This window comes from Haliaeetus albicilla, chromosome Z (assembly GCF_947461875.1).
Source record: "Haliaeetus albicilla chromosome Z, bHalAlb1.1, whole genome shotgun sequence".
NCBI lineage: Eukaryota > Metazoa > Chordata > Aves > Accipitriformes > Accipitridae > Haliaeetus > Haliaeetus albicilla.
This window is the reverse complement of record NC_091516.1, coordinates 957975-984633: the sequence shown is the minus strand read 5'-3', so window position 1 is coordinate 984633 and position 26659 is coordinate 957975. Positions and strand designations below refer to the sequence as shown.

Below are 26659 nucleotides of genomic sequence, written 5' to 3'. Positions count from 1 at the left end.
CACACCATATACTAGCAGCAGCCTCCAACCCTTCACTCAAAATCTCGGCAGGACAAAGGAAGAGCATTTGCTTAGGATATCAGACACACAGATTCTAAAATCCTCCTCAGTAGCAGGGGGTTCAAACACGCATTTGTCACTATCCATTAGAGTCTTCAACTGGCTGTAAGATTTTATGGGATAGCGAGCATTCCTTTCTCTTCTTGAAGAAGTACTACGTCACAGTGCAAAGAAAATCAATTAGAACGAGGAAAAAGCCTGCAAGAGAGAATATGATTATCAAATAAATTGATTTAAACTTTCTTTCAGGAGGTAAAAACCTCTCCAATGTTTTCTATTGACTAACCAATATGGATCCCTTAGCACCACAGGAGCTGTGAGTTCCATTTTGCATGCTCACACATCTCAAACTTTTGATTGACACTCAGGGGCTGCCCTGTTCAACAGCAGTATCACAGCAATGAAGTCCCTTTTTGATCTCACTCCAATTCCTTTTTATGATGTAGAAATCAAGATTAAAAATTTTACTTACTGTACTGTGACAGCTGGTTTACAAGGCAATGCTTAAAAAGATATTATACTAAATGCATTTCCTTATGTTAAAATTTGTATCATTAGAAATGTTGCAGATCTGACTTTAAAAAAACCCTCTAAAACAGAACACTCAACACAGAAAAGCTGACAACAAACAATACTCAAAGATTACTTTTTCTGTGTATCAACTCAAAGCTTTCTAGACTTCTACCAGGAAATCCCACACCCCAGGGTGAAAGATAACATCTGCAAAGTCAATCAAAAGTTAATAAATGCCCCTAGCACTCAAGAATTCTGACACAGTCCTTGGATTATATAATTGTGTTACATTCCCCTCCCACCGCCAGGCGCAGTCTTTATTCAGCTTTGTATTGGGCTTGTGTGGCAAGTTTTTGGTAGCTGGAAAGTTACAGGGGTGGCTTCTATGAGAAGCTGCTGGAAGCTTCCCCTATGTGCCATGGAGCCAATGCCAGCCAGCTCCAAGACAGACCCGCCGCTGGCCAAGGCTGAGCCCATCAGCGATGGTGGTATCGCCTCTGTGATATCAGATTTAAGAAGGGAAAAATAGTTGCTGCAGCACAGAAACTTCAGCCAGAGAGGTGAGTGAGAGAAGAACATGTAAGAGAAACAACCCTGCAGACACCAAGGTCAGTGAAGAAGGAGGGGGAGGAAGTGCTCCAGGTGCCGGAGCAGAGATTCCCCTGCAGCCCATGGGGAAGATCATGGTGAGGCAGGCTGTCTCCCTGCAGCCCATGGAGGTCCATGGTGGAGCAGATCTCCACCTGCAGCCTGTGGAGGACCCCACTCTGGGGTGCCTGAAGGAGGCTGTGACCTCATGGGAGGGACCCCATGCTGGAGCAGGGAAAGAGTGTGAAGAGCCCTGTCTCTGAGGAGAAAGGAGTGGCAGAGACAATGTGTGACGAACTGACTGTAACCCCCATTCCTCATCCCCCTGTGCTGCTGGGGGGCGGGGGGTAGGGGGTAGGTAGAGAATTTGGGAGTGAAGCTGTGTCCAGGAAGAAGGGCGGGGTGGGGGAAGGTGTTTTAAGATTTGGTTTTATTTCTTATTAGCCTACTCTGATTTGATTGGCAATAAATTAAGTTAATTTTCCCCAAGTTGAGTCTGTTTTGCTGTGACAGTAATTGCTGAATGATCTCCCTGTCCTTATCTTGACCCACGAGCCTTTCATTATATTTTCTCTCCTCTGTCCAGCTGAGGAGGGAAGTGATAGAGAGTCTTTGGTGGGCACCTGGCATCCAGCCATGGTCAACCTACTACAGACTTACAGGAGGGATCTGCTCTGGAAATGAATCAGATGCTATTCATAAGGCTGTAAGGTCTGTTGTGTAAATGACTCTCCAACTTCAAGCAAAATGAAAGAGAAGTATGACAGCAAAGAGGCTGCAGAGCAGATAGCAGGAAACAGAAAAATGCCACTCTTGGGAATCTCATTCTATTTCTATTACTAACAGTAAATACTTCTGTGTTCCTTTTTTCCTGCATGCTCTGAAGCCTAATTTGAAGAAGCACTGATTAGTCATATTTGTAACCAAAATTAACAAAATCTGTTGTAGTACTATGACACACATTATGATGCAAAGAAATCCAAGTTAATTTAAATGTCAGGTCCTACAGTTGCTCCACTTAAGACTTCCAAAGTTATAAAGATCAACTTTTGCATCTCAGTTCCCAACTTGCGTGATTACATACTCTCCTCAAAAACATTTAAAAAATAAGTATTTGTGAATCATTCCAATACTACAACACATGTCACAGAAAAGCCCTTAAAGAAATCAAGAATTCCATCTCTGGAGCAGGGCTTAACGATGTGAAGTGATTTAGGCAAAGGACTACACATTGAGCACCAACGAGAAATCAAAATGCTTCCAGTCCTGTCTTTTATGATTAAGTAATCTCAAGAGTTTATCCCCTTCCCCAAGCAGAATCTACAATATCCAAGGCCAAGCCTTGGAGACATTAATACAACCTGTTGGGTTTTTTAAACAAACAAACAAAAAAAAACAAGACAAAAAAACACTAAAAAACCCCAACTCCATTCACTCCACACAGTCGGTGAAACAGGCATCCTGTTGTGAGAAAAAAGTGATGAGAGACTTAAAGACTACCAAAATGCATTCACAAAGATGCCAAATGCAGACTACACAGGTAATCTGAACTATGGAATTCCCTATCATTTGCTCTTACAAGAAGTACTCCACATTTCTGAGCTTTTTTTTTCTTTCAGTATGTGATTTCCTCAGTTAAAAAAGTAAAAAAAAAAAAAAAAAAAAAAAAAAAAAAAGACAATTCAAACTATGAATTCCTATGTGTGAAATAATGCTTCTTTGCCCAGCCAATCCTTGTTTTGCACTTCCGGCTTCTCAGGCAATTTGTTCTTCTTCCCCTCTCTGGCCTCTCTCAGTACATACTTCCCACCCATTCCCATCTCCAAGCTGCTTCCCTTGACTGTACACCCAATTCCAAAGTACCCTTCTGTCTGCGCTTCTTGCTAAGGCTGCTTCACAGCTCTTCCTGTACCTTTACTAAGGACACTTGTACTGCCCCACCAGCTCCTTTACCAGTCCTCACGGTTCAGTCATTACTTTCTTAGGAACTCCAAACTGCTACTCTCCTCCCAATTCCTGTGCTTCAAACTCCTATTCCCTCCCCATCCTGTGTAAGTCTGGTTCCAGTCTACCACTCTTCTCCTCCATGTGTTCACCCTTCCAGCCACCTGCAACCTCAGTTTTTGTCTTTTCCACATTCAAATGAATCAGCACTGTGGATAAGCAAGGAACAGACACCAGAAAACTATGAGTCTGTACCACATCTCACTGCTTAGAACTGTACTTATTAGCAAAGTCCTGTTGTGCACACAAGATTTTTCAGCATTAATGCCTACAATCAGGTAAGTCTGCTAATTTTTCAGACACTTGCCCAATTTTCGGACAGGTTTTCGAATGGCAACAAAACGCACATCCCTAATGCAAAAAGTCACCTCACTCTCAAATTTTAAATTCCTTTCCCAAAGAATGGGAGTGCTCCAATTACTTGTAGAAAAGGTCAGAAATAATTTTTAAGCATTTTTTGCCTTCAGCATGACCCTTAAGAGTCATGAACTATTTTGGCTTTAAGCTTTATTAAAAGAATCAGTCAATAAAGGGCAGTCACCCAGCATGGAAGATTTTGGCCCAAATGACTGAAGTTTAGCAAAGTCAGAAGTAAAATCAGTGCCTCTAAATAGTTAAGTGTCAGGAAACTGCAAGGAGTCACTACCAGTCCTACCTATACAAAACAAGCAGGGAGTAACATGCCTTCTTAAAGTTGACTAGTAACTCTGTTAAGCAATGTTTCAATTCCTTGTAACTGCCAAGTTTTAATAGGGTACTCTTAAGTTTTTCTATGTTACAGGTTATGCCTCAACATGAGTTTTTAAGGAAACTGCCAGGAAGAACCAATCACCACTGAGCATGCTAGCAGAAGAAAATGCATTTCCCATTATTTAAAAAAGAAAAAAAGAAAAAAAAAAGAAAACAAAAAAAGGAAAACCTAGCATCCACGTAGTAAAAAGCAATCATATCTCCTTAGTTTGAATTAGAAATTTAACAAACAAATCATCTGACAGAGTTTTTAATTTTCCCTTCAGAAAAAAACCAAAAAAAACAAATAAAAATTGAAGGTAAACTGATTTTAGATCTCCACAAAACACTCCCCATGAGTCCTCCCCACAGTCTTATTAAGAGTCTTATTGAAATCTTCCCAGCTGTTATGACTACAAAAAGCAGGTTCCAGATTATTTTTTCTACAGGCGCTAAGGTAGCTGCTGTACATAGCAGCTGATTAGGGTCCTCTGAGTTTTCCCCCCATCCTTAATATCCAGCAAGCCTATCTGAAGAAAAAGAGAAAGCAACATATCTGAATGGAAAATAACGTGCAGAAAAGGGGGACAGTCTCTATTAAAAACTAAGACTTGAAAACAAAATTTCAGAGACAAAGTATTTGTAACCTCATGCTTTCTGAATACCTGGTCAACATAGAGGAGAGATTGTTAGCTCAAATGTGAGAGACAGGGGTTGCACTATCACAGACACATGTTTACATTCAAGGAGCTTGATAAATTACGTTATATTAAAAAAAAAGGAGGAAAAAGGTTACTACTATAAAACCATACTATAAACTATTAAGAAATGTCAGAATTATGGCTGCTTACATCTACAGTTTAGTCCCTTGTGCATTATGATAGTCATTCATTAAATTATCATATACCAGTTTTTGTTATTCGAGGATCTCTGCCTCATATATGGCACATGACATATACGTCACGAAACAGATCAGAGTTACAGAGTAAAAGGAGGTACCTTTTGTGGGGTGTTACACTTTTTTACTAAAGAATTTGAATAAAATATAGTTAATGAATCCAATGGATGAAGAACAGTCTCCCACCCAAGAGCTCTTTTCCTGGAAGATGCCATTTATAAATATCAACTCTTCCTTAAAAACAAACAAACAAACAAACAGAAAGAAAACCCAACTTAAAAAAACCCAACCCTTATTTTCACAGAAAACTTCCACCACAAGTAAAGATAGAAATAAAAAAAGGAAAAAAGAAAAGACTGAGCACTACTTATTCTACCTGTTTCATAAATATACTCACAGCCTCTGGGCCATGCCTAGAGCATATGACATAAAAAGCCATATGGGGAGAAAAAAGCTCAAGAACTTCTCTGCCCAATACAGATTAGGCATTTGGACATGGACTTCCTACATCCCCAAAGCAATGTTCTGGCTAGGAATGCACTTAACTACACGCCAGAACAGTCTTCCTCTCCTAAGAGCCATGGACAACAGACGAACATCTCAATGAAATGGTCTGACCACTAGGCTGCAGAAGTTTCCATTCAACCAGTTTACATCAACTGCAACAATTACCAGTTAGAGAGGCAGAGTTTTATCCCTAACAGCCAATAACCAATGCTTAGGATATTCTCCATGGTTGCTAGTTCCTGCTGGAAGTTAACAGAGTAACATTTTTAATCTGTCTCCAATATTGCAGGCAAGCCATTTAATTACTTGTGGGATTTGGGTTATTATCTAGTTGTTGTCTCTGTTCTTCCAGATAAACTTTGAGAGATTTTGGTGTCTTCACATTATGGAGGGTGATTCTTTTTAATTTTACAGGACAAGAAATCTATTCTTTTCCAGCTGTGGCATGATCAAGACAGTTCAGACTTAATAGATGTTTAAGGCCATCAGTTAAAACCCATTCTGCACTTCTTACAGATCCAGCATGAGAAACAATAAGCCTGATATGTTGAAATGCAGTGCACTCACAACTACAAAGTCAAAGAAAACAATGTTATGAACTTAGTAAGTGCTGTAAAGTAACAAAAAATCTGAAGAATAATGCATGTCAAATTACAAAGGATTTATAAGCACTTTTAAAACTCACTATTTTGACTCAGTTTCAGTCTTTCATCTGTAAAATGGAAATAACATTTTAGAGATGAGCAAAAAAAAGTTCTCCTAACATTTGTGAAGCACAGATATTTATTTTGAGATGACTACTACAAATTAACAAATGAAAACACTTCAGCATTCATGAAAGATTTGGATACATATAGCAGGTAATAAGGCAGCAGGCTGCACACTGAATGATGAAGAAAAACAAATATATAAGTTATAACAGCATACCAGTCAACTCGCATTTCCCATGCACTGTATGAGGCATCAAATTGGGGCTGTGAGGGTAACTACATTATTGTGTTCCCCCTTAAAGGCCCAGCGTATGGAGAAAGGGGCTGGATTATGTCTGTTGCTGTAATCTTAGTCTGCTGTTTCCTTATCCAAGACCCTTACTTTGCAGCCTAGCGTTTTTTGACACTGTTCTCTAAAATGCATTGCATGTCTACACATACACACTGCTATAAAAAAACAAAGTGCTTCAAATCAAACCACAGCAATAATCTGAAAAATTAAAATATCTATCCATATAAAGAAGTTTGAGATCTCTGACTGGAAAACCACTTAAAACCAACTGATACAAATACAAAAGGCCACAAAAACTGAACTTTTCTAGAATTTTTTCTGACTTTAACATGAAAAATGGTCTTCAATGTTTATGGGGTTTTTTTTAAAGTTATTTGTGTAAACCCAGTAGTCACCTTCCAAGTACAAGTTCAACAACCATGTTCAATTTGACTGGAATGCCTTTTAGTTTCTACATACAGCTGGGCCAAAATCCTTTCTCTCCTCCCTTTTGCTAGTGAGATTTTCCATAATGAACAGTAGGGACAGGAAGTGAGAGACAAATCGTAGGTCCTGCACAATCTCCTGAAACACAATTTCCTCACTCCTGGGGTGCAGCAGATGTCAATATAAAGCATTCCTCTCACATGTACTTTGGGGGTCAGGATCAGCTACTAAGTATGCTTCTAACACTAAGAAAATAAAAACACAAATATAGATGAATTATATTAAGGGGTTTTAGAATACAAGCCTTTAACAACAGTAATTTCAAAATTACTTCCTTTTTTGATTTATTAAAAAGGATCATTATTGTACAGGTTTATTAGCAATAATACACAGGTATTATTGCCTACACCAACTTCAAGCATTTCCTTGTAGGTATCTCTGTGCAGCTGAGTATTTGTTACTGCTGCTGATTCAAAATCAGAAGCTAATTAACCTGTACTACTTCTAATAAAGGCGTACAAAAAGCAAGACTGAAATTAAGCTGTATCATATCAAAATGGCTATTTTTTTACAAATGTTAAATATTTCTAGTGATGTATTTTGTGACACTAAATAGCTACCCTAATGCTGGATTGGCCACCTCATACCATCAGACACCAAATTCTAAAGCTATCACTACTTGTATTTTTCCAATTAAGTATGCCCAGAATTGTTGTCAAAGTGTCCACACATTCATGACTATTATATACTCCTCTAGAATAATTTATAGAAAACATAAATTTCTGAATTTGAAGACTTCCTAGGTCTAGATATTCAGAATAGAAGTATACTTTTTCTCTCTAGTTACAGCAATTATCCACTAACTTTACATTTCTTGTACAGTATTTATGAATGTTAATATAAACTCAATATCATTACTTTAACACATTGTAATATAATATACATGTAAAAGTATCACACTTGCAGCTGAACACACAGAAATTTGCAACAGTAAACTTGCTATAGCAATCCCTGGCTCAAATCAATTCACACTTTGACTATTTTTCATCTAGTACCCTTCAAAATATAGTTTATTTTTATTGTAGAGGAATATATACATGAAACATTCAGGATTAAGGCTGCATTACCTTAACCATCATACAAACACTACAACCCCCACCCCCTCCCCAGTTCTAACCTAAGGAAATTACTATCTATTACCTTGATTCTGCAAGCAGACTCATAGGAACATTAATGTACATGGAGTTTCAAATGTGCAATAAGTTTGCACAGGGGTACCTGTACTCTTATGTAGAACAGGGATCTGCAAAGGGTTTTAGTTATATAATTTTGCTTCTCTGATCCTGTTCTGTTTCTCCTAAATCAAAATTTAAACATTTCAAATGCAAAAAGTAAATTATTTTACCGGTATGTTCCTTTGTCTTTATTTTTAAAAGGTATAAAAGCAGCTTTAAAAGATGGCAGAAGGCTTCAGGGAAAGATTTTTTGTTGGAATAACTTCAAGTAAAATATTTAAGAAGTTGAGAGGAAAAAAAAGAAATAAAACCTGTACACAGGAAAAAAATTCAAAATGTACAAGGTAGTCAAAAGTATAAAATAAAAGATAAAAAGAAGAAAGTATTTTCCTCTTTCAGTTAAAATAATTGTTACAACTAACATCTTGAGAAGAATTAATTTCGTATTTCTATAATATGAATAAAATAAGTACACCCTCCTTAAGCTGCTAGCTGTTGTGATAAACAGTGGACCAGTACAAAATTCTAAAATTAGGGAAAAAGTAGTATGAAAGTCACACAGTCCTGCTTCACACACATACACTCTTAAATGTTCTAAGAAATACTATCTAAAACAGAAATGTCATCTTATTAACATTTCCACATTAAATATTTCTGTATGCTAAATATATTTTTCTGAAATAAATAAATTTATAACTACATAAACTGTGATAAGGCAACTAATTCAGGATTAATCACATATGGCTTAGAAGAACAAAACCAAAAGATTCATTACAAATCACAGACAGACAGCATCTTAAATTTCCCTCTACAAATACGTCTATATTTCATACCAGAACAGTGCATGCTTTCTGATTTTTAAAAAAAAAAAAAGAGGCACCGTAAACACAACCCTGGCAAGATAAACTTGACAGGAACTACATAACTACAGTAGCTCATTTCCTGCTCATATCTGGTATATTTAAAGCAAACCTCCTTAAATGAAAAGTCAGAGAAGTTCACTACTGTTAGCATAACAAACCCATTTTTGTAAAAACGAGAGCTGTTCAAAACAGACGACCAAAGAAACCCTAGAGCTAGTGTCGCTTCCTGATGATGAAAACTACCCAAGTACTACAACTACTTCTGCACAGTCCTTTCTTTCCTGTAAAAGCTGAGTTACGCTCGGCCTCTACGCACGCTACAGACCAAAAGAAAACATCAATTCTGCTGCTACACACTGAGATAGGGACAGTTAGAGACAACTAGTGGTTCCCTCTGCAATTCACAAAGTTTAAAAATACGAAGCTGCTTTTTGAAAGTGTAAATGGTTCCTCTCCACGCACGTAGGCCTGAGGCCCTGTTGCAAACAGTGTCTAACAGGACCAGGCAGCACAAAGACAGGAATGGGAGATTAGTGGGAGGGAGGGAGGCCGGGATTGGGGCTCAGCAGGATCTTCAGGCTTTTTAAAATTCAAACTGCTCCCTGACCAATACAAATCACGGACACGCTACTGACTACTACACGGATTTACAGCATTAAAAACACGCCTTCTACGTGACAGCTATATTAACTTCACCCTTTTAAACATGTATCAGGGCACTTGGAGGCACGACAGCACAGTTTTATTACAAGACCCTCAACACAATACACCAGAAAGTTACTCTATTAGATACATTAAACACTTGTAATAATTTATTACAATAGATCTGCCTGAACAACTAAAAACCTGCTGAAAAATAGACAAGTTATGTAATGTTGATAGTTGTTTGTCATTTACAGATTTCCTTTCTGTATGAAAGATGAAACTTTGTATCTGAAAATTTCCTTCAATTATGTAATTTCTATATGAGTATTTTTACTAGTTCTCAGGGTGTCTGTTTTAAATCTACCTCAATTTTCAGTAACACTCTCAACTCTACCACACATAAATCCAAGATTTACTTTACTGTAAATTAGCTACCATTTATTTATAAAGACCTGACACTTAATCAACAGTCATTTACAAAACACATTTGACCTGTTAAAATGACACCTAATTACATATTCAAACATCATGGACACAAACAGCCAATAACCACCTCAGGATCTCAAAGTGATATGGCCTGACAAGAAAGGATAGCACTTTTTGAGCATTCCTCACTTTTCACTTAATCAAATTTACATTTGATTCTCAAGTACTTTGGTTAAGATCTCATCTTCACCTTGGTCCCTTAAATGTCATAAACGCAAGACTTTACACAGGATCCCTCTCCAGTTTTGTTTGTTAGAAGCATAAAATAGTATTTCTTCTGAATTTAGTACATATTCCTGTAACATATGCGCCACATAGACACTAAGATTGTGTGGAGTATCTGATACAACATGATTGCCTATCTGTATTTCCTGGGTCTGCAGGTGTCCGTGTTGTGTCAATCATCCCACAAGCACTAGTTTTATGCTATAAATATACTAAGTGATTAACACACTAATCAATCGCTGTATTATTCAGAGATTAAACCTCTGCACATTATAAATCCATATGCATTCGAACTTTTGAATGTTCAGAACGCAGTTGGTTAGAAGAATGTAATAGCGAAGAGAGGTGATATTTTTGTTCCTGGGTATTTACATTGTCTCTCTTCCCCTATTCCTCCACTTACTCCTTCCCCACCTCAGAGGGCTGTCTGCGCTGGGACCTTCCTTCCTTGCCCTAGCTGAAGTTGTAAATATGGCAAAGGATCTGTGCACATTTGCGGCTAATTGTATTGTTTCCTCCTCCTCCTGCTCCTCTCCGGGTTGAGGCCTGTCACTGAGAAGCCGCTTCGCCTTTCTAATCCCCGAGCTGGAGTAAAGGCGCTGGCCGGCGGGCCTGCGCTCTCCACCGGGCCTGGGCCTCCCGGCAGCCCGGGAGGAACCAATCTCCTCCGCCAAACCCGAGCGAGCAGGAAGGGGGGCTGCGAAATAAACACCTCCGGTTGCCACTTATTCCCCTCTACCCCGGATAACAGCTAATCCCCTCTGCTCCCGGCAGTGCTGGGCGGCCTGGGCTGGGAGGCCCGGCCCGCTGCTGGAGAGGGCAGGGAGGGGAAGGGGAGACAAGGAGGGGGGATTACCTGAGCAAATCGGCGTCTGAATCCAACGAGAATCCGAGAGAGGGGGAGAGAAATCCGCCCCCCTCCCTCCTCAGAGGAGCCGCCGCCGCTGGGCCGCCGCCGCCGCCGCGGAGCAGGAGGAGGAGGGGAGATAATATAACAACAATAATCCGGGCCGGGAGGGGGGCTGGCTCCTCTTCCGTCTCCTCCTCAGTGCAGCGAACATGTAGAGCCGGGGGGTGAGCGGCCGAGACAAATCCCTTCCCCCTGAGCCTGCTTCACAACATCAACAGGGGCCAGGCCGGGCCGGGCCGCGCCGCGCCGCGCCGAACCGGTTCCGAGACACACTCCGAGCCGCGGGGGAGCAGGGGGGTGGCCGGGGGGGCAGCGCTGCCAAGGGGCCGCCGCCGCTCCCTCTGTGTGTGCGAGTGCAGGAGGGCGGGGGAGGGGGGCAGCCTGGGCACGGTGAGTCGGTACCGAGCGGGGGGGTAGGGGGAAGAGGAGGACGAGAAGGAGGGGAAGGGATCCTGTGTGTGTCTCTCTCGCTCCCTCTCAGAACAAAATGCCGACCGGAAGTGCAGCTGCAGGAATGACTCCCTCCACCGGCGCCAAACACCAACAGCCTCCCCCTTCCCTCCGCTGCCTCCTCCTCGCCCGCTCGCTCCCTCGCTCAACCAGCGCCGCTTCCGCCGCCGCCGCCACTGTGCTGCTCGGCGCCGCGCCGCTCCCTTCCCAGCGCCGCGGCAGCTGCAGCGGATCTCTCCGCCGCGCCGCGTCGCGCTGCGCCTGGCCTGGCCTGGCCTGGGCGGCGGCGGGCACAGCTGAGGCTCCGCGGCGTGGCCGTCTCGCCCCTTCCCCACCCCTTCGGCTGCCGGCCGAGTTTCTCTTTCTTTTTTTGCCCCTTCTGGTGCGCGGAACGAGACCGGACTTTACGCTTAGGCCTGCGCTGAGAGGAAGGCAGCCAGCGATTTGTGAAGAAGTGACCGTTGAAAAAACCACACGTTTGGGGTTTTATTTTTGTCTTCCCTGAGGATGGTGGGGAGGGGGACTGCAAGATGCCGCCTCGCAGGAGGCAGACCTCAAAAGGCGCCTTAAAATGAGCCTAGAGAGGCGGTAGTCCCTGAGTGCCCCCCCGCCCCAGCGGGTGAGGTGTGTCAGACCCGGGACCCTGGCTGGAGTTACCGCTCATGTCCGTCTCTGGGGGTGTAACGAGGCCGTGTCGCAGGAACTGAAACGCCCGATGCGGAAAGCGTTGCCGGGGCGAGAGATTTCCAGGTGGACATACCGAGCTGGCGTGGCTTTTAAAAACAACCTTTTTTTGGACGAGCACAGGGGAGAATGCTGGTGTTCAGGTGAAGGGTCCTTCGCTGGAGGCTGATGCTCCGCACCGCCACCAGATTTACTGGAAGTATTTTAATTGTGGGTTGTGAAGGAGTGTTTGGTGAAAGAGAATGTCCTAGTCTGAAAGATTCTCTGGTATTCCTCTCTACAGGTAAAACTGTGAATAATCATAGCGCAGGATAATACCGAAGAAGCATTTCTACCCGATGAATTAACTATGTCTTTTCATACTCACATCGTTTTGCACCTCAGTCGGTACTTGGACAAAAATCCCTTGATTTCTAGACGAAGCCGTGCTTGTCTGTCGACTTCAGGATTCAGCCATACAGTTGGACACAGCTATAAATGACCTGTGACATAAACACACCCCGTCAGCTCTGGATGGATATTGTTTGCACAAAGGGATAATATCTTACACCAATGCACTTCAATCTTCCCAAGTCTTAGGATTTCCTGAATGGTGCTCTGTCTTTTAATACAGATTTAAAATGCCTCTCTCAGGCTTAAACAACTAGCACATTCCTAACGTTGGATGAATCAAAGTTCATTATACAAGTGTATGTGTTTTTGTTTGAAAGTGCAGAAATGAAGATGGCACTGGAGAATACGGTAATTCAGTACTGGAAATACTAGCATCTAATGGGTACATGCACATGTAAGTTTAATGGAGACAGAGTAAACTGGGCTCTGAAAAAATGTATTCTATACCTTTGTTCCAAGTTAATACAAAAGGTCCCAATCCTATAATTGTTTATGCATTTACAACTTCAAGTTATCCATTTGAAATAAAGGGAAATCATTGGTGTAGTAAATGAAGTGTGTTTATAAGTCTCTGTGCTTAATTTAATGCAGGACAAGTGTGTAACTCAAGGGGGAAAATACTTACCTTCTGGTGGTAATAAACTAAAGTTTAATGGACTACCTGTTTGGAGTTCACATACCCATGTGTATGTGGACATATACACCTACAAATTCACAGGAAAATGTGATTCTAAAATGACAAAGTTGGCCCAGGAATACTGCTTTGATCTGCTTCTAACTGACTGTTACCAATTCATGTTGATGGAGTCTATCTGTGATTTTAGTAATTTATTTATATAACGATTTTTGTTTTCTTAATTGGTGGCTTAATGTATAAATAAAATGTAAATACCAAAAATTCTCCTTTTCAAATGCCAAATAAGCTTTAGCCAGTACAAACATCATGATAAGACACAACACCTACTTGACTACTGTTTCAGTCAGAGTTTTCCAGTGAGAATGTCACTGGACCATTTTATGCTGTTAAAATCCCGTTCAACTAAAAGAATTTGTAGAAACGGCTATTCTTCCTGAGTACTATGATGTTATAACCTGCACAAGAAAACAACTAATTTAAGTCATTAGTTCTTTTGGAAGGTGGTGGTGTAACACACGTGAGCAAATCAGGATTTTTCTTTTTCCTTAAGGGAAATTAAATATTTTTTTATTCTGTTAGATATTTCTGTAATCCACTTTTTAGAAGGAAAGATCAAATTCTTCAACTGCATTCAGACAAGTGGTTCCTTGTGTTTCTTTTGTCTTCAAAGGTCCACTCACAGCCATTTATTGCAGAATGGAGGCTCACTGTGTTCCTAAAAATTATTTTAGTATGCATGGGGTTTATCTCATTATGCCTGAAGTGGCCAGAAAACAGGGTAAATCAAGCCTTTCAGAATATTACCTGAAAACATACCAAGATACTTTAAACCTTATTTCTGTTCCAGGCCTTAGTCATGGGGTGGAGGTAGTCCTAATCTGTATGGGAGGAGCTATGCAGTCATACAACCATGAGTGTGGCACACTAAGGAGCATATGCTACACTGAACAAAGCTGGTGGCGGTGCGGAGGAGGGCAAAGCTCTCTGAATTCCCCTGATAAATCCAATCCTGTATAGTCCTGAAAATGAACTGGAAGTTTCAGGGTAAAGCTTTTGCACCTAATCCTACTCCCTTTGATGTCAAGGGAGAATGGGTCTTTTGCCCTAAACAAATGATGAGGCTCTCATGCTATCTGCACAGTCAGTTATTCTGAGACTCATTTCTTGTTCTTCAAAGAGTATTTTAATGCAGCTTTAAGAGGCAAGAATTAAAGATCTTCATGCAGACAGTACTGTTTTTAAAATGTATTTCTCAAGCAATTTGCACAAAATATATGGTAAGTTGTAGGTACTTGTCTTGCTGATGTTTACAACTGTATACTGAGATAAGCTTTCTAGATGCAACGAGAGCATTTGTGTATACACCGTTGAAAATAGTGAAGAGACCCCTTCGCCCTCTTCATTCTGATGTTAACTTCCCTGACAGCTACATGTTGTTATTCACCTTCATAAATTATGGACAGCATGTAATACTATGGTAAAAATATACCTGGAACCAATGTTTTCTTAGAGGTTGCTTGTTGTCATTTGATTTTTTTTTCTATAGAATGAATGAAAAATGTATTGTGCTTTTCCATTTTTGTCTCTTTAAGGGCTGGTAAAGCATACAGGTAGCTGTCACTTTAAGTTGTTAATGGGATGCACAAATATTGTTAAGTTTACCTTTTAGTAGTTTATAGGTAGTATTTATCTCTGGGCAGTTTTTTATAAATGAATGTGTTGGTAAAATAAAAAAAATACAACTATTTTTTTAATATATTTTTTCAATAATTGGAAAGAACGTTCCTATAAATTTTGGGAGCTCGTTATCTGAATGTAATATAGTAATGCAATCATTAGCTATCATCCTAAATTTAAGTATTCAGATTACTTAGAATCTGGTGTTAAGGCTGGACTACAACAGCGAGTAGGAAGAATGTAATAATGAATGCTGTATGACAAGTAATATAAAGTTATGTTCTTTGCATTGACTTTAGTTCATAGAAGCAAATAATAGCACCATGTAATTAATTCACTGGGGAATATTCATTGTGAGAAGTAAGCAACGTAAGTATCAGATGAGGCCTTCAGTGGTATAGCTAAAATAAAAGCCAAGGAAGCCTGCAGACTGAGCAGTAAAATATTTGTATAGTTACTTGCTCTATGCTTACAACTACTGATTTTTTTTTTTTCCCCAGTAGGCCAGATGGAGGTAATATTTTCTTCCTTCTTCTAATTATTTAGCATACTTTACCAACAAGAATTGAATATGAAATGAAATAATACTTTTTCATTTTTTCTAAGTGACTTGCACTATCTCTACCATGTTAAGAATATGCTTCAGTTTTTATGAAGACATGATATGAATCCTATGGCAGATAAATCTTTTAAAATGTATACTTGTAAAAAACAGTTCTGTATGGAGGAAAAATGACAGACGACAAAGCTCTAGTATTTGCATTTGAATGTTACAGTTAGTTCTTGATTACACAAAGCATTAGCAATTCTGAATAAAGTTAAAATAGAGATAATGTAAAATGTAATTTAGACTATAAAACATACATAATAATAAAACACATTATGTAACAGAAAAAGATATCAGTGATAGATTGCTGGACAAGCAGACTGTCCCACTATTGTTACATTAGGCCCGTAAGAATAGACCTAATAACAGTTCATTTTTTAAGGAAGACAAATGGTAAGTTACACATTGTCATCAAAAGAAATCTGAAATCTGGCTAAAGATGGTCTTTAGGCTCTTTTGTGTGGATTCACCATTGCTGACCTTCAGAAAGGAAGCAGGTACCATTCCTGCTGTAAATTCCTTAACTTCCCACAAATACTTTTTCTTAGTTTTTCTTCTTTTTTTTTCTTTTTGTTTTTAATTTGAGCCTTATATAACTTGATCCTCTCAAATGTCTTGTTTTGGATAGGCACTGGGAAAACAACTTACTGTCATGTTGTATAACAGAGATATAGAATTGCATGTCAGTTACATAAGAAATCCTGTGCAATTCTGTAAAAGAGCTGTGAGGCCCACTATGGATTATTTTGAGAGATAAAGATAAAAACATTCAGGCATTTTTTTTCCACTTTTTAAGGTGTAAAGGTAAATCAATACAGCTTCATGGGCCAGCAAGTAAGTGTGGACATTCATCTTCTGGCAAAGGACAGAAGTTAAAAATTGGCTTTAAGGACTGCTGTTTTCAGCGTAAGCTGAAAGCCATACTTGTATAGATTAAAGAAATCTGAGAACATTATATCATGCTTAAAATGCCTTGCCACTCTATTTTTAATGAACTTGCCAGTAAAAAGAAGATTTAAGACAGAGATAAGAGATATATCCAGATCATGTATGTTAAAAAAGTTTCTTGGGCTTAGGCCTTGAAAAACTGCTTCCTTGAAAGAAAGCAAGCAGAACTTCTCCATTCTTCAGATACTGAAGTGTTAACTATCTCAGCCAAAAGATTCAGTGGCTGCATACAAACTAACTGGTTAAACATGCCTGGGACTGTTCTCTGGCATTGAGGCTGGTAGCCACATAATGTTTCACACCTGTATTATTAAACCCGTTCATTCTTCAAAACAGGATGGTCACATGCATCTACTGCCCATTGGGAATGGTTCCTGACCCACGCTAACTTCCAAACTGTGCCCCGGAATTGTTCGGGAAAGTGCTAAAGCTGGCATGCTTGCAGCCCCTGCCAAGGTCTGTTTGAACACTTTATACACAATTTTTAGACAAATTATTTCCAATGTCTGTTAGTGTTTTGTGGTGGTTTCATTTACACTGCATTTTATAGACAAACCTAAAGCAGTCTCCTTGGAGTGATTGGCCAAAAGGAAGGTAAGAGGGAACTGCGGTCCTCCACCTAGAGATAAATCACATTCATATTTCCAACTAATTCTTTACTGAAGCAATTTATCACCTAATTTTTTATCCAAAAACCTGAAAAAAGAAAGTTGGTTGAAATCTGGCTGTCGAGTTAGCTATTTATTCATGTAAAGATATTTTAGAAAGTCCTATACGGTGGCTAAAACAGCCTTCTAACGTGCAGCAGATGTCCCTTTTTCTTTTAGACATCCTGTGGCCCTTATGAAAGGATGTTTCAGTGCAAACAGGAACAGAAAACACACATTGTACAATAAGATGAAATAAACATAAGTAACTTTTGCACTACTTTAAATTATGGCTGTTGGCATCAATTTGTAATGAAAATAAGTTCTAACATGTAATTTATGGATTTTAAGATAAGAATGGAAAAGAAGTAAGGATAAATAAAACATCATGGATATTTTCTGACTCATGAGTATTCCTCTTAAAACTTCTTTTTTCAAAAAAAAAAAAAAAAGGTTATTCTCTTTTGTAACTGGACACGTGCTGGCAATTTGCTTCTCAGTGTAACCACAGGGACAAACATCAGTCCATCTACTTTGTCAGCACTTCAGAAGATGTGTGGGTGCTCCATTAGTGAGCCAGAAAGCAGTATTAACTTGTCACAGATTTAACTTCTCACAGGCTTGCAATGCCATGCATTCTGAAGCACAAAGCCTTTTTTTTTTTTTTTTTTTTAAACTTCTGTTGGGGACAATAAGTGGCCCAGAAAATTGAATTGTTGACCTGGAGAAGCTGGCTAGGCTTTTACAATGCAATTAAATACAAATAAATGTCTCTGCCCAGGTGGTGCAACTCAGTTGCAATAGGAACAAAAAAAAAGACTGAAAGAAGAATATACCTTTTAGGAATGGTTGGCATGGAACTCTCAAATAGCCGTAACTTAAAAATCAAGTCAAAATGATCTATTTATGAAATGTCCTTTTCTAAGTCACGATGTATTTAAATTCTAGTTTTTGATGCTTAAATTTCTATATTTGTCCTCCCACTGTTTTAAAATACCTACATGACTTCCCTCAGGTTCCCTAAACGTAATTCATCTTTGAAGAGAGGAACAGCATAGAAAATCTTGGCCTAAGAAGTACATATTTGGAGAAGTAACAGGATAAGCATGAGCAGTTTTCTTAAAGTTTATAGGTAAGTGGAAATTATTTACTAATCTTGACTATAATGAAAGAACACTAGTGTGCACAGGATTGTCAATTTATGTTAATTTATAGTTTTGAGTGACTATTGAACATCTTGTAGGTTTGCCAACTTTCTCTATTGTACTCCCAGTGAAGACTGCATTCCAGAGCAAGTACTCATATGAAAGATGGTATAGTGACTCTCCTGAAGAGGCTGCAATCCATATACCTGTGCTTTTGCTAATATGTTTTCCATGCAGAGTTCAGTTCATTAAGATGGCCTGTTATCCATAATATTGCTGTTAGATAAAACATACTACAGCTAGTTGTCATAGACAGTGCTCTTTAAAATCACTGTAAGAAATAATTAAACTTTCTGGAAAAAGAACAGCCTCCAAGAGAATATGGGTACATGTCACCACCCAAAACAAAGGCACATGTGGGTGGCACATGTTTTGTTGGATATTTGAGGATAAGCGTGTGTGAGAAAAAAGATGTAACATGCCATAGAAACAGATGCAGGGAAGATGCAGAAACCCATACACAGGCCGAGGCAATCACTGGGAATGTAGCTCTAAGAAAAACAGAGCAGGAGAGATTCAAGATGACTATCAACCAAAAAGGACTTGAGACTTTTGAGTGAAATTTTCCCATGGTTTCAGAGGAAAAGAATGTATGTACAATCTTTGTAAATAGAGTGCATCACAACATCTGATGCTATCATGTATTATTTCTGACAGAGACAATGCTATTCAAGTCAAAGCAGGTAAGAATGGATTTCCAATTTTGAAGACAGTTGCCTTTTAAATAGAAAGATAAATTACAATAACCTGGCAGCATTCAAAATACAGAATTTTTCTGCCAGGAAAATATATACCCATGCATCATAAAATAATTTTTATACTTTCATTCACTAGATTTTTTCCTGAACTTACTCATTACTTTCATACCTTTCATGGCTCCATTGCTGTTTCCCCTCATTTCCAGACTTAAGTCAGTCTTGTGTTTACTCCAGGGTACACTAGTGATCACTCTCTTCTGGCCAAAGTGCTTGTTTCTCCTGTATTTCCTTGGGCAATCTTTATCTTTTCTCTGCCATTAGACTGTGTTTTCCCTAATATTTTAGGTTGTTTCCTTCTTACTTGCTCCCAAAGATAGAGGCAGCATATAAAAGCCCTTGCTTTCCTTCTTTTCCTATTTTGACTCTTCTTCATTGGCAACAATAATCCAAAATATGAATCTCTACCTGTTTCTCTTGAAGAATCCATTGGCTTAAAAAAGGATCTCTCTGTAAGCAATGACCTTACCGGTTTTATTTTTTCTGGTAATCGTGTTTACAGACTAGTCAAATGCTCACTGAGGCAAAAGAAGAATGTACTATGTGTTTGAGTAGACAGTGAATGTGAAACTTGCTTTGGTGGGTATGCCATTTCAATACTATAGAAAAGGTATATGTGTTTGAATAATGTTTGGATAAGAAAGTCAGTTAAATAAGGGATAATCTGTTGGTAAAGAGATTAATTGTAAAACCCATGCTATGAAATTTATATTTAAAGCATAATATAGCATAGAAAGTACTTACATGAAATACTGTTTCACAAAAATTGTTATATAGGTGCAGACTTGAAAATATGATCTTTCCATTTTCAAGTTTTACACATCTAATTTCAGATACTTCATTTAGACTATAGAGTGCAAATGTTTCTTTTTTTATTTAAAATGTAAATGTTGTGCTGTGTTTATGATTGTCTGTGAATAACTTAGCATATTGCTTATACTATGAAAACTTGGACATTGCCTCGTAATCTTGAGAAGTGCTGAAGCTGACTGTCAAGCCTACGGGCATGCTCAGCAGAGATGTACAGGCTATGTATTTTGATGTTACCCTCATCTAAGCTTTCCTTAAGAATGCAGTTTCATGAAAAATTGGTCATCTAAACAAGTACTAATAGAAGTTTGGGTTGTTTGTTTTTTAAAAGCTAGATTCATAAAGGTAAATGCAGCTTTTTCTAGTCCATTTGAATTTTGAATGGGAAACATCAGTTAGTCATGGTATTTTTATAGTCCCCTTATTTTCTAAATCTTCTCATTAATATCATCTAGAACTTGAAAAGTGAGAAAAATGCCTAGTCTTCCCATATTGTTGATGATTAGCTCAAAAATGCAATATGACCTATTGGGGAAGGACTGTCACATTGTTGTGGTTTAACCCCAGCCAGTAACTAAGCACCATGCAGCCACTCACTCACTCCCCGCCAACTCAGTGGGCTGGAGAAAAAAAGGTAAAACTCGTGGGTTGAGATAAGAACAGTTTAGTAGAGCAGAAAGGAAGAAACTAATAATGATAATAACAACAATAATAAATGACAATAATAATAAAAGGATTGGAATATACAAAAGTGATGCACAATGCAATTGCTCACCATTTGCCAACAGATGCCTAGTCAGTTCCCCAGCAGCAAGCCTCCCCAGCCCCTCTTCCCCCAGTTTATATACTGGGCATGACGTCACAGGGTATGGAATATCCCTTTGGCCAGTTTGGGTGAGCTGCCCTGGCTGTGGACCCTCCCAGCTTCTTTGCCCCTCCAGCCTTCTTGTTGGCTGGGCATGAGAAGCTGCAAAATCATTGACTTTAGACTAAACATTACTTAGCAACAACTGAAAACATCGGTGTGTTACCAACATTCTTCTCACACTGAACCCAAACCAGAACACTATACCAGCTGCTAGAAAGAAAATTAACTCTGTCCCAGCTGAAACCAGGACACACATATATATTTTATAGCCTGTCTGTGAAGCTTTGTTTTATTGTTATGAACATTGTCTTACACAGCATTCTTATGAACTTCATAGTCTTAGGAAGTTAGTGTGAAACTGTGTAACTGTTGAACATTCAAGATCTATGTCCTGTTTTCAGCTGGGATAAAATCAATTTTCTTCCTAGTATCTGGTATAGTGTTGTGTTTTGGATTTAGTATGAGAGCAGTGTTGATAACACAGTGATGTTTGTCGTTGCTTCTAAGTAGTGCTTACCCTAAATTGAGGATTTTTCAGTCTCCCGTGCTCTGCCAGCAAGCAGGTGCACAAGAAGCTGGGAGGGAGCATAGCCAGGACAGCTGACCTGAACTAGCCAAAGGGATATTCCATGCCATAGAATGTCATGCTCAGTATATAAACTGGGGGCAGTTACCCACAAGTTTTACTTGGTTTTGATTCTCTTCCCCATCCCACTGGAGGGTGGGGGTGGGGACTAAGTGAGTGGCTGCACGGTGCTAGTTGCCAGCTGGGGTTAAACCACGACAATCTATCAAACTGATTATCCTTAGCAGTTACTTACACCTTTTTTCTCCTTCTCACTCCTTTAATAATCTTCCCTCCCAACAATAAAAACAAATGTATGTATTTAAATGAAGATTTTTCTTACCAGACCTCTACCAGCTTTGCCCTCTTCTAAAAGCAGTTCAGAGATGTCTATATGAGACTTCTTTATGGCTGGTGTTCTTCACATGTAATAGATATAATTTGTCCAGTTCCCCAAAATTTCATTCAAAATGCTATACACTGATGCCAAAATGCCTGAAATAGAAAATTTCATATGTAATTTCAGGGAAGTTATACAGCTGTAATAATCTGGCTATAGGCATACAACTACACGTTTAGGTAGCTGTAGAATAATAGCTAATTATTGCCCTTAGGAATACATTTTCTTTTCATCTGCAGGAAGTTGAAGGACAAGTTCTTAGAATTGTGTATGTACCAAGCAAAAAGTTAAAGCACTATTAATCTAATAGGTTTCCTCCAGCATACACACTTCCCTTTGATTGCAAAAACATACTGCAACTTTTTCTTAATTAAATGCTATTTTTGGTTATGTGTTCATGTAGAGATCAAGAAAGGTTCTGGATTGCTAACTTAGTGCACTGAAGTCCTTATTTATCCACAAAAACAAACAGCGCAGGAATAATGATTAAAACAAACTTCCTGGTGCTGTTTCGCTGGTGCACGCCTGAGGGACCACCATTAAGGTTATAATGTAATTCAGTCTCCTGTATCTTTTGAGTATGTGGACTCTCCGTATATACCATGTTACCACAGTATTACTGCTTATACTGCTCAGCTAGTACTTAGGAGTAATTAGGCAGACAAGAAGTGTTCTTATTAATCATATAGAAGAGAATACTATGTTAAAAAAAAAAAAATTTGGCTTCCCAAAGACAATACCCCTCCTATTCACCTCATTTTATGCTCCTAATTTGTTTATTCTGTGTGGTTTTGGTTTGCTTTTAAGTTAAAGTTTCTCAGAGGAAGTGGGCTTGGCATTTTATAGTTGCCTGGGAAGCACTGCACATGCTTATGATTTTACAGAAATATTTTTAGTATGGTGGAAAGCTCTCTTACATTTATCACTAATAGCTGCTCTTAAACCAGCTACTTCATGAACATTTTAAGTGCCCTCAGTTTCCTTCTGTCTAGGTGCAGGTCAAAGAACCCAGTTCCTCACTTTCTTATTTATGGGCGTCTAAATTCAAAGAAATTTAGAAATTCTTATTATGGGCGTCTAAAATCAAAGATGCCACAGTATAATCGGTTAATAGCAAGACGACTTTTTTGTGTACACTGACGTTTTACATCGATCCTCAAGAAGACAATCGATATATCTAAGATACTCCAAAATAATGAGGTAATCATATGTCTAGAGAAGCCCTCAATGCCCGAGGATGTTCCCGAGAACTGCCTGGGGTGGTCTCAGCCACTCCGCCCGCAGTTCTCAAACACTTTGTATGAAATCTGCGTCTATGCTCAGGACTCCCGTTAGCCAAGCCCTTTTGTTACACCACTTCTACTGAACAGCTTTTGGCTCAGTACATCAGATTATATTATTATTTGCACTAAAGAAACCCACCGGACCCCCGAGTGAGCGGCACCCCCGGCTGCCCCCGCGGTGGCCGCTTCCCGCGCCTTTGTCACTCCAAACTCCTTCTACCATCACCGCTCCCGTGCCCTCCCTTTCTTCTCTCCTCCCAGTCCCGTTCTGGTAAACGAGGCCTGTTATGAGCAGCCACTGCGCCAGTGAGGAGGAGAGCTCTGGTGATACTGGAAGGAGAAATCACAGTGGATCTAAAAGCTCCTAAACCGCCCTGCGAGCCCCAAACACGCTACCGGGGAGCCGCCTCGCCTCCTCCCTCAAACCAGGCTGCAACACCGGCCCGCCTGCTGAGTGGAACTTGCCCATGCAGGAGAAAGGAGAAAGGTGCCCTCAAGATTTTACCTCACGTTCACCTTTTTTAATTCATAGATCACCTCCTGGTTCTTTCTAATGACTTCTTATAGCTCTCATTTTGAAATTTTGTCATTAATTTTACAGCGAATAATTAACAATATGTAAGTAGGCTTCCCCTCCCCGGGTAATGGAACAGTCCGCCGGGTTCCTCGGCGCCGACGTTCAATTTTTAACTCCTTTTCTGCCGAATCCCAACCTCTCTCCGTAGCAGGTTATTTCTTTCAGAAACTTGGATCCTGCCTCGAGCTCTGCCACACTTAAACACCACAGACAGGTCAGGGTTGTAAGAACTGTCTCATACGGCCAAGTGTGAAATGGGGGAAACGACTACCGACTCTCAAGATGGACTTAAATGCCGTCAGGTAAAGTCATCCCACGTGTTTTCTTCTCAGTGTGCAAATATGTAACAATGCTTAAATACTGATTGGGTAAACTGATTTTTTCTATCTTTTTTAAGTTTTCTAGTGAAAAACTTTGTAGACCCTGCACGGCACCTACCTGCCACCCCAGGTCAGCAATCTCCTCACCCCTTGAGGACGTGCATTGCCCTCGGTCAGTAGAGAGCGGTTTCACCTCTCAGGCGAGCTAAGGCTCCTTTCAGAAAAAACTTTTTTTTCTCTTGAGCAATAACTGGAGACATGGAGGTGTCCTGACTTCAGACCTGGGGTCCTGAGCTGCATTTCGGAGTTTAAGCACTCAAGTGTCTATGGTAAGATGGTATGGATTTTGATATACAGTCTTTCCCAATTGCAGTTGCTGGGGAATTAAAGAAAATTGTAGTAAACCTACTTGTTTTTTTTAAATGATGTAATGTGAGGGGTCATTTAGATCAAATTTTTTTTCTTCAACTATTCCTCCATTTCTGTATTCCTCCTTCTCCTCAAGTTCAAGTGGCAATTCAGTCCCTCAAAAAGCTTCAGTTATCGCAAATAAAAGCATGTAAATAACCTGTCAACTTCTTCTCGGTTCTTAGTCTCTTCAGTCTCTTGGCTGCATTGAACACTAGAAAACCCATTTCCCATACTCAGATTGTCTCCTGGGTTCACAGCACTGGATCTCTTTGGAGTTTTCCCTGACCTTAATGGCTGCAATTAAATGTTTTTCTTTCAGTATTTTCCATCTTCGACATCTTTTCCAGATCAGGGTTCCTTCTCTGGGCCACTCTTTCTTTCCATTCTCTTTTATTCTCTAATTCCCACAGGATAATGTTCTGAACCATAGTGAACTGTACAGTAAGAGCTGTTTACATTTTTTAGGAAGAAAGGGGGGGCATATAGCTTAAAGTAAATGCAGAAGAAAATTTTTACTTTTACTCCAAGTTATTAAGGTTATTAGGCATCTGTTGGTAGCGAGGAACATGTGGAAAGAGTTCTGGTAGAAGAACTCCTGCAATAAGTTTGTGTCCCCTGCGCTAGTGCAGGAGAGCTTTTTCCAGAAGCCTCCCAAGTTATATAAATGGATATATGTGTTGCAGCTCCTAGACAGCTTAAGGCCAAGCAAGGTGAGATAATTCTGCTGGTGTCTGACAATTCATGAATATTGGTATCATATTTCCTGTAACAAACTAAGCATTGAATATTTAAATTTATTACAGCTGTATAACTTCTTGCCTGAAAAGTGTTTTGTGCGTTTGGTTTATATTTCAACATTAGGCCTAGTTTTCTAATCTAGAAAGCACACATGGTGACAACTGCAACCCCAACTCTTAAAATTAAAAAGAGAAGGAAACCATTTTGCAAAATAACAACAATAAATTGCAAGATTTTGTTTAATACAATGAGTATGAGAAATGTCTGCTTTTGCTTAGAGAACTTGTGCAAGTTTAAAAAAAATGAGTAAGCTAGGGTACTGTATTCATTCAGTGAATTTTGTTGTTTGCTTCTCTTCAGTCAAACATAGAGCTTTCCTCTTCATATAAAGAAGTGTTGGGAGCACTGGAAACTTCTGAAGTGGTGGCTGATTCTGTTGACTTCCTGATCCCCCCTCCGGTTAGACTCCAGCAAGGACCTCTTTACTCTCACACTACAGCCTTGCAGATGGCTATGATTCTTTGGGGTTTGGGGTTTTTTTTGTTAAAATCCACAGCTTGTTTTTCGTCCTTCAGAAATAAACAAGGAGATAGTATAAACCCTTTGTTTCTGCTCTGGGTTCTGTCCTTCAGAACAACCGTAAATCTTTCCTTGTAGAAGGCACCTTGGCTGCCTTTGGTTGATGTTTAAGGTTGTCCATACCAGTGCTTTTTTGCAGTGCTTTAAACTCAGTGTCCCCTATGACATCTGTCAGTTTCTGTCTAGTTCTCATGTCAAGAAATTCAGTATTAGAATTATATTTACAAGAAATGTATTTAGGTATGGAAATACGTAGCTAGGTCAGAAAAACAACTCTAAACTCCATATTGACATGTGAAGAGAGAAATGACACCCTTTAATAGTTGAAATCTAGTTTGGAAGCACATACACTAAAATAGCCCAGCCCCAGTAAAATTTTCTGAATAATTACCATATCCCACTAGTGTCGCTGAAAAAAATCAAAATAGCTTTTAAATTTTAGCCCTATTTGGTATAAAATTTGTTCTGGAAACCAATTTTTCCTTTACTGCTTTGTTAGAGTTACTGCTTTAACGTTGCAAAAAGAGTTAGAAGTCTTCCTCTGCTCTTTGAATTTTTACCGCAAAGACCTGTTTTTCCATTCGTGTCTCCTTGTCCTTGTTGCAGGGGTTGAGCAAATGATGTCCAGTTGTTTTACTTCCCTAGAGTAGTCACTCCAGTTTTGTTGCTCGTTGATTACAAGAAACCCATTATTTGTAGTGAATGTTTACTCTAAGTAACAGTTAGGGAACAGTTTCTAATTTTTAACTTCCAAGCATGGAATTTATGGCATTCAAAAATACGCTGATTGTTGCTGTCCACAAACAGTAAAAGGTAAAAAAGGGGTGTGTAGCCAGAGCTGTTGGGCTGGGGCTTTTAACACCTGCGATCTAACGTTCCGTTTAGTCTCCTCCCTGCGAGTCAGTGCAGTGGATCTCAGGACATAAGGATTCAGATAAAGCAGATGGTGTGAAATGCATCAGCTAGAACATTCAGTCAAGAACCTGCTTTCACGCTCGTCAAGTTCAGCTGCGT

The 26659-nt window shown here is 39.5% G+C and overlaps 1 protein-coding gene and 1 long non-coding RNA gene across 6 annotated transcripts in view; one reads left to right on the top strand and one right to left on the bottom strand.

Annotated features, from left to right (window-relative positions):
• NIPBL (NIPBL cohesin loading factor) overlaps window positions 1–11549 on the bottom strand; it is a 171993-nt gene extending 160444 nt beyond the window's left edge. For all 4 annotated transcript variants that reach the window (XM_069776865.1, XM_069776870.1, XM_069776868.1 and 1 more), the window contains exon 1: window positions 11038–11549. The gene's annotated coding sequence lies outside the window, so the exon portion shown is untranslated. The remainder of the gene's footprint in view (window positions 1–11037) is intronic.
• An 868-nt stretch (window positions 11550–12417) lies between these two features.
• On the top strand, window positions 12418–24492 carry LOC138683855 (uncharacterized). Of its 2 annotated transcripts, XR_011323319.1 has the most exons (4): window positions 12418–12966; window positions 18150–18266; window positions 23282–23899; window positions 23995–24492. It is a non-coding gene; the product is annotated as an uncharacterized lncRNA (long non-coding RNA). The 2 variants fall into 2 exon arrangements; XR_011323318.1 differs by having other exon boundaries at window positions 23282–24492.
• Window positions 24493–26659: the final 2167 nt, after the last annotated feature.